Genomic DNA, 14,804 nt, shown 5'->3' on the forward strand with positions numbered 1-14,804 from the left:
GTGTGGCTGGTAGAGAGAGAATCTGGGATGTGGGACACTTCTGTGGGGTGGGTACATGGCTCTGTCTGTGGCACCCACACAATGCCAGCCAGAACAGACCCGTAATTTCTGGGACGTGGAGTTGTAGATGGAGCTTCTGGTGCTTCCTAACTCCCCAGGAAGCGTGTGCGTGCCCACTGGCCTGCCGGATGAGTCCCAGGGGCTAGTTAGCCTTCTAAATCCACTTACAGAGCTACACTCGGGTGTACCGTTTATTATCTTGACGTTGGTTCTCATTTGGGCACACGGGCAGCAGGCAGGAAAATATCTTGTTCCTTAGTCCATTTTATTAACTTTGTTTTGTTGGCTGGAGCCTAGTGCTGTATTAGCCCCGGAATAATCACAGCTGCACAGGTAGCTGCAGGAGAGCGAACGAGAGGTTTTCTTCAAGGGCCGTGCTCCTGCAGAAATGATTTGTACCCTCGGGCTGATTGTCACTGACAGAAAATGAGAAGCAGGAACATTCAATGCAAAGTAATATGTTCTGTACAATTACTGGATTAATAATTTTATTCCATTACTGTGTGGGGAGAGAGGACATCGGCCTGAAGATCTGCAATTCTAGTATATTTCTAAGCGTCCTGTTAAGAGAGTGAGCAAAGGTCAGGAAACTTAATTATGCTATAACTAGATAGAAATTGCCAAGTGATAAAAAGAAACATCCAGACAGATTCAGCAGGAAATTACAGCTTTAATAATATAGCATAATGCCTACTTCTATACAATTATTGGAGAGACCCTGAATGGTTCAGAATAACAGGCTTGAGTTTCCAGTAACGACAAAAAATCCCACTGAAAATGACTTTTTTTGCATCTAGCTGTAAATATTTTTTTCCAAAAAAAAAAAAAAAAAAGGAAGAAAGAAAAGTACCATTATTCAATGATCAAAAATCTGCTCATTCCACACCGGATGCGATGACCACACTGACATTTGGAAAGATGACAGGGTTGGAATTTAAGGGAAGTAATTTATATTTGCAAATTAAATTTCTGACATTCTACTTAAAAAAAAAAAAAAAAAAAAAGGACTACTCCAGTCTCGGGAATTAAACAAAAACCCCGATATGTGGAGGCTTATTCGGTTGCAGGTGAGCTCTGAGGACCCTCAGCACGTGTGTGATCACGTTGGGTTTCCCTGGGAACTCCTGCGGGGGCTGATGAGGAAGAACGGGACAGCCTTTCACCTACACCTTGGAGGCGGGATTACAGATGAGCGTTAGGGTTAACAAACAGGGATGATGGACAGTTCTCCCAGGTCTTCAGAAATGAGGGAGGGAGAACTTTCTACAAAGCACGCTGAGAGGCCTGAGGCACAGCAGTCAGCTTTTGCAAACGTGACCCGCTATTTTAAGTATCAGCGCCTCGCCCTTCACAGACACACCGCACGTGGCACAAGGACCCTCCTCTCTTGTTTGCGTGATGGCCCTTTCTCGCCCTTCTGTGGGAGGGAAAGTCATTTCGCCACGCTCGCCTGGGAGAGCCCACGTTTCATTTTGTATTCTGAGGACGCAGATTAATCAGCCAGCTCCCTTCCCAGAGATGGCCATTCTGCCCAGAAATCTGCATATCTGCATATTACTGTTCTTCCCCGAATTTAATTTCCTACAGGAGCTGATATTAATCACCCTGTTTAAACAGAGGGGATTTGGGAGTCTGTACAAATATGGCATTTTTTTTTTCCTCATAGAACTTGTAGAATATTTTTCTGTCTTTCTTTTTTTTCAATTTAAACGTACAATAGCCTTGTTGGCTTAATCCTAAATAGTGATTGTTATTGCATTTTATTTTCACTTGACCTTTGCTTATTTGGACAGTAAGCAGTAAACCCAGATTCTGCTTCTCAGACTTGCGGTAAGTGTTCCGAAGATTTGAAAATAGAACAGCCCCCGCCAGCGTTTGGAAATGATGACAGGGGAATTGGAATGGAAGGGAAGTCATTTATATTTGCAAGTCGATCTCCCCGCGACTTGGTTTGTGTTGTAAGAAGCTCCTCTACCTCTCAGGTGAGAAAGCAAGGCCAGAATCACAGGCGAGGGAAACCAAATCTTCCGGGTAGCCCTCGCTGCTTTACCCCATCTTATTATGTGTACAGAAGTGAAATCCATCAGCCGCCGGTGCCTCTGCCAGGACTCTCTGGCATATTTTCTCCTGGCCGCCGCAGCACAATGGTGGCCCAGGCAGAAGCAGGAGACAGACGAACAGCGTGCGTGCAGAAGTATGCCGGTGCGCCCTGTGCGCCCGTGCCAGCTGGAAGAAGGAGATACTCATCGGTTACTGACGAGACACACTGCTGTTATTAAAGCAGAAGCTGCCATCCAGGTTTTTGTGGAGACGCATACCCTGGCCTCCCCTGGCCACAGAGGCGAATTTGGATTGGTGCTCTTTTTCTACAGGGCCTCGTGCAATGGCCTTGGGGACCCTGTGAGCCAGGGGGGATGGGGGGGGAGGGGGGGGGGGGCAGGGAAATGTTTGCAAAGCTGAGTTCCAAGGCACAGATGCTATGGAGATGCTGGCGGCCACCCCCTCCCTAACGCTGGAATGTCCCGGAACAGATCTCCCCTAAAGAGAAATGGAGGCAGCCGTTTCCATGGGTTGGCCCCGCAGAGGTCACATGGCTCCTGCTTTCTTCACTGAACATCTTTGCTGCTGTGATTAGCCATGTGACATGGGCCCAGGCACCTCTTAAGTTGAGGAGCTATCCTGGGAGCAAGCATCTTAATTTCCACAAGGCCCAGCCGTGCACGGAGCAGAATTTTAAGGGAATGCCACCCTTGTTACCGTTTCCTTGCTCAACTAAAAAATGTAGTAAATCTCTCAAATTCCATGTTTTCTCCTTAAATCTGTTTATGCCCCCCTGAATTGGAATCCGGGGCTAGCTTTGGAGTAGCCGCCATCCACGAAACGGTTGACGTGGGAGTGAGATGTTCAGCAGGAATGCAAATCAAAAGCCTGCCTCGTGGAGAGATTACTGGTGTTCGTGTCATTCTTTCTGAACACCTAGGCTGCTATATTTTCTTTGCCCATTGTAAATGATAAGGGTATCACCCCAGGCAAATAGGGGCTTAGATTGTTTATCTGTCTGTGCTAATAGCATTTTATTTGAAGTCTTAAAAGTCCCAAGTGGCTTAAAAGGGCACTATTACACGACTTCACATTTTATTGCAAAATGACTAGGTCCAGCCTCATTTGCTTCGCTTTGAAGTCTTAATGCTACTTGGCTGTCAGATCAATGCGTGCGTGCCCTTTCCAATTTAAACTTTAAGCAGGATCCCCTTGAAACAAGTCCCTTTCTCCTGTGGGGAACGAGGAGCACTTAATAATTTGTAAAAATATTGTTTGGTAGTTCTCCCTGGTGCAACCCATCTTACTAGTTGGTTTGTTGCCATCATGTCTGAAAAACAGAGTAACAGCTTAGTTATTGCCCTTTTCTAATTAAGGGAGGATGCTTGACTGAATAGTTATGGATATTTTCTGTTAATTGTCCACCCACTCATCCTGATATATATATATATATATATATATATATATATATATATATATATATATTAAAAATGCTGGAAAATTTCACATCCTTGGAGTAATTGATAAATTCATTCTCATAAAAATAATGTGCTCAAATGTTGATGCATCTTCAAGCAGAGTTGCAGCATGTGGATATGTGTAAGCCCTCAAGACAAAACACAATCAGAAGACGGTAGTGGGGGTGACAAGAGGTGTTGTTGACCTTACTGAGGGTGCCATTAACCCCAAGACAAACCTTCATTAGACGTCAGGGGGCTGCACACCCTGAGTGATTCCTCTGACTTCCACAAGGTGCTGAACCATCCTATGAGGTTATAGAAAAGGCACACGATGATAAAGCTGAAATGGTGCAGAGAGCTGAAAGGGAGCTCTTAGACATTGGGCTATAGACCAAAAATTTAATTGGCTGGATCTTATGTATATGTCTGTGCATGTGTGTGGTATGTATGCATATATGTGTATGTGTGTATCTGCATGCACATACACATATGTATGTGTGTGAGTGCATGTTCATGTGTGTGTGTACATGTGTGTGTATCTTTAGGGTTAAACTACTGTATGAAATCTCCTGAGTGACAACTTTTAGAAAAACTTTCTGAAATCTTCTGCTGGGCCCTTGATAAGAACAGCCACCAAGGAAAACTTCTCTATGTATGTTTGGTAACTGGAACCTTTTGGGGGTGCTTCCCACTGTCCCCCATGTGACTACTGGTGTCTGAAGCTGTGCAAGGTGGCACCATAGCCATAACATCAAGGAAATGGACTCCCGGTCTCATTTCCTAGGACTCTTTCTTGGTATCCTCAATGGTGCTGGCCAGTGGAATTTGACTGTAAGTGATATTCGGAACCAAGCCCAAGCTCCTGGGGCAGGTCAGGGTCTGGGGGCTCTTCTGGAGCCTTGATATCCTGATACAGAGCCTGCTGTGGGTGATGCCTGCGCTATGGAGCCTGCTGCCCTCATCCAACACTTGTGAAGGGTCCCCATTCGCCTGGCTCCTTGGGATACATACATGAGGGATGGTCCCGCCTTGGAGCTGCCCCAGCCAGTGGGAGAACTCAACTCCCATGGAATCATTTGTCACTGAGCTCTTGAGACGCCAGGTCCAGAGGCAGCTTCCAGCCCGGTCAGCACATCATTGTAATGCCACACGGCTGGTTGTTACAACTAACAATAGTGTTCTACCTCTGAGCCAGCCACAAAGCAAGACTTGGCCTGAGTTACCTCGCTTCATCCCAGAAACACCCTATTCATGGAAAAAGACCCTGGAGCCCAGGCAGTGCAAATGATTTTCCAAATTTGCCAGGAAGTGCAGAGCGTGGGTTCAAACCCAGGCCCAGGACTTTGGAGCCCTGTGTCCTTCCCATGACCACTTCCTTCTCCATTTTATTTTGTTGTTGAAAGTTCAGGCAGAGGCAGAAAGGTATGATCCTTGGGAAGAACTTTGACTGGTAAGCTTTGCAAATTTTCATGTGATGGACCCTCTTGCCTGGGGAAGCCATTTCAAAGTGTTTGCCCCCTGGCCTCCCTAGTTGTAGGGGAAATCAATATTATCTCCTCCCTTACAGTGAGGGTGAATGAGAGCAAAACCTCCTGCCCTGCCTTCTCTAGCATGTGCAAGGTTGGCATCAAAATAACACTTTCATTGAAGGGAGGGCATTGTTCCATGTTAGGACGCCAAGGGTGGCCCAATCAAGAGGGAGACACACAGAGCTGTTTTCTAGTTTCATTTCCTTTTTTTGCCAAGCAGTTCTATTTGTTTTATTCAGAAGTTACAAGAGAGCCCAATCTACAGATACTGGTGTAGAGAAGATTCATGTCAGAAGAAAGGAAACTGACGGTAAATGTCAAATATTAAATCCTATCTGGTTATTACCCAGCATATTAGCGATGTAAGTAGCTTAACAATTACAGCTGTGATTGACTAGGTGGGAACCAAAATCCTAAACATCAACTGCCAGAAGGGATAATTATAACACATTAGCACCTGCTTAGACAAGATTGACAACTCCAGTCTAACATCTGCTTAATATCACTTTCATACTTTTCACGTATTTTTCTCCTTTTGAATGGAGTAACATAAGATTTCCTCAAGGATAACAATAACCCAACATCTATGTTATTCATTCACATTATTACAGCTGCTTGTTGTCTGTGGTCATGGTTTCCTGCTGACACGTTTACAATTGAATGAAGTGCATAGAATGGGCTACTGGGGATTAGGCAGGCACAGTCGTGGTACATTTCTGGGAAACCGCTGCTGTCAACCTGACACGTTTGAAAGAAATCCCAAAATGTCATGTTTAGTTTGTTGGTTGAGTCTCTAAAATATATATGCATTAAAATCAGATTGGGCCCTGGTTGGTGTAGCTCAGTTAGTTGAGCATCATCCCATGTACCAGGGGGTTGCCAGTTCGATTCTTGATCAGAGCATGCCCGGGTTATGGGCTCAATCCCCAGTGGGGGAGGGGGAGATGTGGGAGGCAGCAGATTAATGTTTCTCTCTCTCTCTCTCTTCTCTCTCTCTCTCTCTCTTCCTGTCTCTTTCTAAAATCAATAAAGACATATTTTTAAAAAATCAGATTGGAATCTGAAAGAATCATCTCATAATCCCACAATGAAAGCCGAGGTGATGGCATTGGCATCCCTTGCAGACAGCATGTTAGCTGGAACTTTTGAGGTACACAGGATTGCAGGCTGACACAACGAGGCATCACACATTGCTCACTTCCCTTCCATGGGAAATATTTCGGGAACACGTTGAAAGAAGCTATCTTTCTTTTTCTGGTTTTGTTCGGCTCCACCTCTGTGGAGCTAATGGTATAGAGTTTTTGCCTATATATTAGAATGGGGGGTAAAAACTCATTTTAATGATTTCTTACCACCTAAGCCACTGTTCTTCATGATTTAATAAAAATTGTTATTTAATATTCTGACTTTCTTTTCTTAGGATAGGGGCCTAAGGTAGATCATTTCTGCCTGGCAATACCAGAATCAGCTGTGAGCCCTTTGGTTTAGCTGGGTACTTCAAACAGGTGGTCCGATGTTAGAAGAGCACAGAATTGAACACGCAGGATGTAGAATTTTCACAGAACCACATGTATTTACTCATTAATTTTTAAGTTATACATCTATTAATCTTTTCATCCTCTTACCACTTACATATTTTTCATTTTATAAATATTTACTAAGCATCTATTGTGTGCCGGCTCCAGCTTTAAATATTTCAGGTGGTGGAACATGCAGCATCACTAATAAGAAGTAAGCCTTCTGTAATGCTCCTAACAGGCCCAGCTGTAGTCTGCGCAGTGCAGATGCAGGGGGCTGACCAGTGGGGTAAGTCAGGAGGGTGTGGGAGAAGGCCGAACAGACTGTGGCTACAGCTGCTGGCCTTGGACCTTCTCTCTGTAGCTCATTCGAATTTCAGAATCTCAGAAAGGACCCCGCCCCTCTTGGCAGCCCAGGCCACACCCCATCTGTCTCCTACCCAACTGACATGCAAACCAGCATATCAAAGTCCCCTGGTTGGGAGACCTCAGACTGATGAGTGCTAGCATTTTCTGCACTCCTCCCCCCACCTCTGCATGTGCCTTTATGTTGATTAGATCTAGGCCTCCCTTCCTGGGTGGGACGTAGCTCACTCTGTCCCCAAAGCCATTTTGTGCAGTGAGCGACCTGCATAACCACATGGGATACCAAATTTTGGACTCTTGACCTAAACCCACTCTGATTGGCTCACCATGGTCCAGGCCCTGGATGGGGTCTTTGGGGTCCAGCTGTGAAAGAGGCAGATGTGGTCTCTTTACCACACAAGAGGAAAGACAGTTCTTGAACAGGTAACACAAACGCAGTCACTGTTACATGGGACAGGGAGAGAGGTTGTGGATGCTTGTAGCTGAGATCTCTTGCTTAATCTGGGCAGGTGGGTCATGGAGCATTCGGTGCATGGAAGCACTCCCATTTTGTGGGAAAATCAGTTTGTTGCAGAGTGAAGGATGTATCAGAGGAGAGAGACATTTCCAGTCAGAAGAAAACCAGCCAGAAGTTCTTTGTGAAAGTCTGGAAACTGAGAAAGAGAGCCTGAATTATGTGAGTAGTGATTTTAGAGAGAGGCCAGGAAAGGGGATGGATTTGAGACACACTGGAAAAAAGGACAGGCAGGTTATGCTGCCCCACCGGGAGGTGTTGAAGATGCCTATAAGGTTCTAACCTGAGTACCGGGGTGATAGTGGTGCCATTAGAGTAAATATGAAGTGACTTGGTATTGGGTTTTATCTGTTATCAATGCCCAACAAGCAGGTAGAAAATTGAGTGTTGTCCAGCTAAGGCAGTGGTTGGCAAACCGCGGCTCACGAGCCACATGTGGCTCTTTGGCCCCTTGAGTGTGGCTCTTCCACAAAATACCACGTGCGGGCGCACACATACAGTGCGATTGAAACTTCGTGGCCCATGTGCAGAAGTCGGTTTTCGGCCTGGCGGGTCTATTTTGAAGAAGTGGTTTTAGAACACTCAAGGGGCCAAAGAGCCGCATGTGGCTTGCGAGCCGCGGTTTGCCAACCACTGAGCTAAGGGGTTGAGCCTCAGCAAGCGGTCTGCTGAGAAGTGATAGTTATTTGCCTGCAGGTGGTGGTTGAAATACTATGTTTCTCCAGTAGAATAGTGAGAATAGAGATGATATGGTACAGGATAATGATTTTAAAAATACATAAGTAAATAAGTAGATTCTTTAAAAAAAAAACACACCTTTGTTAAATGAAAGTAAAAATTGTGTTCCATCGTGTGGCCACATAACTTCCCTTTCTCTGGTCTCTGCTAGAGCTTGGGGTTTCCTTTTGCTCAACCCTCTCACCTCTGGACACAGTGGACTTGAGTCTCAGCCCTTCTGCCTGCCATGGTCCATTCACAGTGAGCCTGGCATCTGGGAAGAAGGGGTGAAGGAAGTGCTCTAATAACTATCTATAATTGCTTCCGGTGCTTTTTCACTTCTTTGTGCAGATCCAAGTTTTAGTGTGATATTTTCTTTCTGATTAAATAACTTTATTTTAGCTTTCTTTTTTTTTTTTTTCCCTTTGGTAGAATATATCTACTGATATTGAATTCACTCATTTTTTTTGTGTGTGTGTTGTTTTTTTTCCTGAGAAAGGCTTTATTTCTCCTTTATTTTTGAAATATATTTTCTCTGGTGTAGTATTCAGGTTCAATAGTTTTTCTTTTTCTTTTACAATCCAAAGGTGTAACTCCATTATCTTTGGTTTGCTTGGCTTCTGTGTGCCTACCTTTGTAACGTGACTTCTTTCTCTGGATGCTTTCAACATTTTCTTTGTATTTTTGTGGTTGTTATTTTTAGCAGTTTAAGATGATACCCTAAGTGGGATTTTGTTTTGTTTTGATTTGTATTTATTCTATTTGTTGCTCTCTGAACTTATTGGATCTGTGGTTTAAAATCTCATTAATTTTGGAGAATTCTTGGACCAATATTACTTCAAATATTTCTTCTCCCTTGATATTGTATATATTTTGAATGTTTGATATGGTCTCACAGCGCTTGAATGTTCTATTCTATATTTTCTTTCCCACATTTTTTTCTCTTTGTATTTCAACTGGGTAATTTCTATTGACCTAACTTCAAGTTTACTTACTTGTTTATGCCTGTGTCAAATCTACTGATGAGCATTTCAAAGTCATTCTTCATTTCTATTACATTGTTGTTGTGTTTTTTTCTAGCATTTCCATGTGGTTTTATTTCTTACACTTTCTCTCTGCTAAAATTCCCATATGATCTTGCATATGACCCACTTTTTCTGTTGGAACTTTTAACATACTAATTATAGTTATTTAAAGTTCCCTGACAGATAGTTCCAACAGCTATTTCATATTGAAGTCTGGGTCTGATGATTGTCCTCTCTTGGGAATGTGCTGGTTTTCCTTGCTTTTTTGTATGCTTCATATTATTTTTCTTGTAATCTACACATGTAGTGTAGGTCAGCAGAAAGCGAGATAAGTAGTTTTCATGCCTGGACATGGGCATGCCTTTCTTTCTACTGTAGTGTGATGTTTGCACTAAGCTAGTAAGGAATTGGGTGTGTTTGTGATCTATCATTACTGTAGCTACCCTCAGTGCACCCACCACAGGCTGCACAGTCCTGCAGCGATCACATGGCAGAGGGGAGGGTGGAGGAGAGGAGGGTCAGCCCAACAATGTCTATTTGATTCTGTGTTTTTGGTCTTCCCTTGACACAGTGCCTCGGAGAGCATGTCTTGTGTGCTCTTGTTCCTTTCCTGTCTCTCTCCCAGCAGGATTCTCAGCATTCCGCTGTTATTTGTTATCTGAAGCTTCTTAGCTTGGCTGTGGTGGTGGGTGGGAGATTGGATTTCTATTGTTCTGATAAGGCTTATTCCCCGGCATTCACCATTTTTCCTGGGTCTTTGGGTTGTGACTTTCTCAGTTCCCCTGCCTCTTCCCTATAGCAGTTGTGGATTTAAACCTGCTCCTCCCCAAGAGCAGGGTTTTTAAAAAAATTGTTTTTATTATTTACCACCACTACACCTCAATCTCCTTCTTTCAGCTGCAATGAGTGTTTACCAACACGCCAAGGCCAGCAGACGATGATTCTGTTCTATAATGGAGATTGAGGGGAAAAGCCATATGGAGTTTATGGCCCTTGCTCCCCAGTGGCTGCTGTTTTCATCTCTGTATCTTCACCACAAGGGCTACTTCTTGGGCTCTTTCTAATCTTTTCATGAGCATTTGGTAGGGATAGTAGAGGAAGAACTTGCACGATCATAGGACTCGCTGAATTTCTGCAGCCCCAGGGGTTCACATTGAGTTTCCACCAACCCTGTAGCTATTCTAGTAGGAATCCTCTTACTAGTTGTGTTTTGTTGTGTCTGTGTGAGGTGACCAAATATTTGCATCTCTTCTCCCTACCAGCACTGTGTATCTTAAACATTGGGCCAGTTGGCTCTACAGCCTCAGCATTCTTATAGGTTCGAGCAAAGTTGTGAATATGGAGTTAGGCTGGCTTTTTTTTTTTTTTCCTCATTTTAAGGATTGAAGCAACAGTCCTTCCAACCCCACACATTGAGATAGAAGCCAAAAGTTTCCAGGATCCTCATTTTAACAACACCTCTATGTACCCTAAAGTTGGGGATGTCTGTATTCCAGTGGCTCTCAACCTTGGCTGCCTGTTACACTCACCCAGATTGATTTCATCAGAATGTATGTGAGTGAGACCCAGGCTTCAGGAGTTTGTAAAGCTCCCCAGGAGGTTCCAGTGTGCAGGCTGGGGGAACCAGAAATCTTATCCTTCAAGAATCTGTTATATATTTAGCCCACCCATCTCTGTACTGGTATCCCTGCCTTGCTCTGTAAGAGAGCCTCATCTGAACTGATAGTGGCTTTTTTTTTTTTAATTCATCCATAAAAGTAGAGACACCAGTAGCCTCCTTGTCACTTGCCCCAATGATATGCCTCAAAAATGACTCGAACAAGATGAAAAAAAAAAATGTTTTTTTGATTTCTCTATTTGGCTGGTGCACTTATTTTAAGCTCTCCAAAGGGACTGCTAATTGGTATCAGGTGTTACTGTGTTTTCTAGAAATAGAAATAAAAATTAATCTTACATAGTCTTCTAAATTTGGTAGTGGGGATATATATATTCATGCACAGGGTGGGTGTGTCCCTCAGCCCAGCCTGCACCCTCTCCAATCTGGGACTCCTCGAGGGATGTCCGACTGCCCGTTTAGGCCCGATCCATCGGACATCCCTCTCACAATCCAGGACTGTTGGCTCCCAATTGCTTGCCTGCCTGCCTTCCTGATTGACCCTAACTGCTTCTGCCTGCCAGCCTAATCATCCCCTAACCATTCCCCTGCCAGCCTGATTGATGCCTAACTGCTCCCCTGCCAGCCTGATTGCCCCTAACTGCCCTCCCCTGCAGGCCTGGTCACCCCCAAATGCTCTCCCCTGCAGACCTGGGTTCCCCCCGCAGCTACCCTTCCCTGCAGGCCCGGTCGCCCCCAACTTCCCTCCTCTGCCAGCCTGGTCACCCCTAACTGCCCTCCTCTACAGGCTTGATCACCTCAACTGCCCTCCCTTGCAGGCCTGGTCCCTCCCAACTGCCCTCCCCTGCTGGCCTGATTGCCCACAACTGCCCTCCCTTGCAGGCCTGGCCCCTCCCAACTGCCCTCCCCTGCTGGCCATCTTGTGGTAGCCATATTGTGTCCACATGGGGGCAGCCATCTTGTGTGTTGGAGTGACAGTCAATTTGCATATTACTCTTTTATTAGATAGGATAGAGGACTGGTGCACGGGTGGGGGCCAGCTGGTTTGCCCTGAATGGTGTCCCGGATCAGAGTGGGGGTTCCCTTGGGGCATGAGGTGGACTCGGCGAGGGGTCTGTGGTGGTTTGCAGGCCAGCCACACCCCCCGGTGACCCAAGCGGAGGCCCTGGTATCTGGGATTTATTTATCTTCTGTAATTGAAACTTTGTAGCCTTGAGCAGAGGCCAAGGCAGGCCAGGAAGCTTGGCCTCCTCTATTGCTGGGGAAACCCAAGCCTCCTGCTCGCTCTGTGGCCACAGCCATCTTGGTTGGGTTAATTTGCATACTCGCTCCTGATTGGCTGGTGGGTGTGGCTTGTGGGTGTAGCAGAGGTACGGTCAATTTGCATGTTTCTCTTTTATTAGTGTAGATATATAGATAGATAGATATAGATAGATAGATATATCTTCTTCACTTTCCACTTTGTCAATCCAATATCCCATTATAATTTTTTTCTTTCCTTGTGGTTGCTATTTGTCACTGAACTCTGTCAGTCTTAAAAAAGAATTATGTTCTGGCATTTGGTTCCTTCATTTCTTTCTTAAAAGCCAACTTCTTTAAATTAATTATTGCCCCCAGACATAGTTAGTTCATTGGAACAGCTTGAACCAACTCTTATCTTGGAAAGAGATTCATTCCATCAAACTTATTCATGTTTTAGACACTTCAATATTTACTCTCTCTTTCTGGTACAACCTGCAGTCTGTGTTAAGTGTTTGGACAGTCCAAAAACCAATTAGCAGTTGTTTTCTGGCTACTCTTGTTTTGCTGCTCTGTGCACATCTGATCAGGAACAAGACCATCTCTTGTTTCCCCCAGACTATCTTTATGGTCTTGCATACTGGATAGAACATGTGAAACCTCATGTATGCTCTAGAACACTGCTTCAGAAATTTGTGCATGCATCCGATTCCTCTGTGGATCTTGTAGATTGCAGAGGGATCAGTAGGTCCAAGGTGATCCGAAGTCCTCCATTTCTCACCAGCTCCCAGGTGGTGCTGGAGCTGCTAGTCTCTGGAACATCAAGGCGCTAGAGGAGCTAAATAAAATGTTCAAAACCACATTTTACCAGTTTATAGTGCTTTTTATCCTCTTAATTTTCCACAAATCCCAGCCCAGGTTATCAGGTTCAAATTAGTATTGTATAATTTTCTCCTTGATCTTATCCTAGAGATTTTTCTGCAGTGCCTTGAGTGCAGGGGCCCAGCCCATCAGGCCTAGACCGAGCTAGAGTAGACACTGAGTGTTTATCAACTGGAGAATCAATGAGCCACTGGGATAGAAAAGGAGTAAGATGAGTTGAGACAGATGTCAACCCTCAGCAATAAACCCCCATCCCTACCCTTTTCCCCCTTTCTTTTTTAGCAGAAAACCATCACTATGGGTTGACAGCCTCTGCATAGCTCACTGAACCATTCCAGGGAGGCCACAGTGTTAAATGGAATGCAGGAAGACAGCTGCCATTTTTCCCTCCTCTCTCCTCCCTTCCATTTTTCTCCTGACCCATCCCCCACTGCATCTGCCCAAACTGCAAAGTCAAGGTTCAGCCACAGAAGCCAGACAATATCTAAGACCTTGCTAGAATAGCCTGACATTTTTCAGAGGCCATGTACTGCCTGAAGAGCCTTCATAGGGTGGGTGCCCCTACAAAAGTGAGCCAATCATCTTTTTAAGTTTTCAGCTCAGACTCTCATTTCTGGGCTCAGTTTTGATGACCATCTTGGTGCATATTTTCAGGAGGACCAGGCACTACTCCCCAGACACTTCCTGATCTTACAGGATGTTTAATGACTATTCACAGCCTCACAGTGATGCCCCACTGGATCCTATGTTCTGTTTCCCCTGTGGTTGTCTTTATGATCCTTATCACCTAAAAAATCATATTTGTGTGATTCATTGGCTTTTGTCTCTCTCCAAGCACAGTATTTCTGGATATTCACTAAAATGAGAAAATATGTATTGTACTATTCTCATTTCCTATTTGATAGACCAGTCTACAGAAACCTGACCTTCATTCACTGACCAGTATTATTTTCTTAATTTTTTAAAAGTAATTCATCATTTGCTTGGTGTTACAACTATGAACATAAAGTCACCATCTGAAAATATGGTGATCCTCTAATACAATACTCTGAAAGGAACACTATTCACTCATTCATTTAGTCAACATCTACTGAACACACATGAATGGTGAGGCACAGTACTAGGAGGAGGATGTGCATTGAAGACTCTAAGATGATCCATTTTCATAGAACTTGTGATCTAATAGGATCCACAAACACTAGTCATGTCTGTCCAAAGAGCTGTGACAAGGGTCTAAATGAGGTGATGCAGAACTCAGAGGAGGCAGTGAGCAAATGGGCCAGGGAAGTTTGAAAGTTTCAAACAAGGCTGTGGCAGTCCCTTTTTTAAGAAGGCTGTGTTTATTAGGAAAGGGCATTACATTTCAAAAATTTTGGGAAGGGAAAATAATGTCACATATTGAGATTATTAGAATTCTGCTCTTCTAATCTATTTGTGTGTTGTGTGGCACTGGTAAGCATCTTTATGTAGACTTGTTTGTATACCAGGACTAACCTTGTAAGCCTGTGGCATATATGCCCTCACCATACTATAATTCTATCTGGTTGTGTATTATTTATGATTGTCCTCTATATGTCCATAGGGCAGTTGGCCTATAGTGTTCTTTAGTTATATTTTCATTAGATTTTGATAAAGAATAATGATTAGTTAATGGTGTAATTGGGCAGCTTTTCATCTATGTACGTGGCATCTAGAAATCTCCTCTCTCTTATTCCCACAGAATGCACAGGTGGCCCTTCTGCCTTTGTGTGTACCAGTGCTAACTTATTATTTATTTTTTGGTCTTTGTGCATTTATTTGTTGCATCTACATCCTCTGTGCACATGTATGGTGGGCTTAT

This window comes from Eptesicus fuscus, chromosome 8, assembly GCF_027574615.1.
Source record: "Eptesicus fuscus isolate TK198812 chromosome 8, DD_ASM_mEF_20220401, whole genome shotgun sequence".
In the NCBI taxonomy this organism is placed as follows: domain Eukaryota; kingdom Metazoa; phylum Chordata; class Mammalia; order Chiroptera; family Vespertilionidae; genus Eptesicus; species Eptesicus fuscus.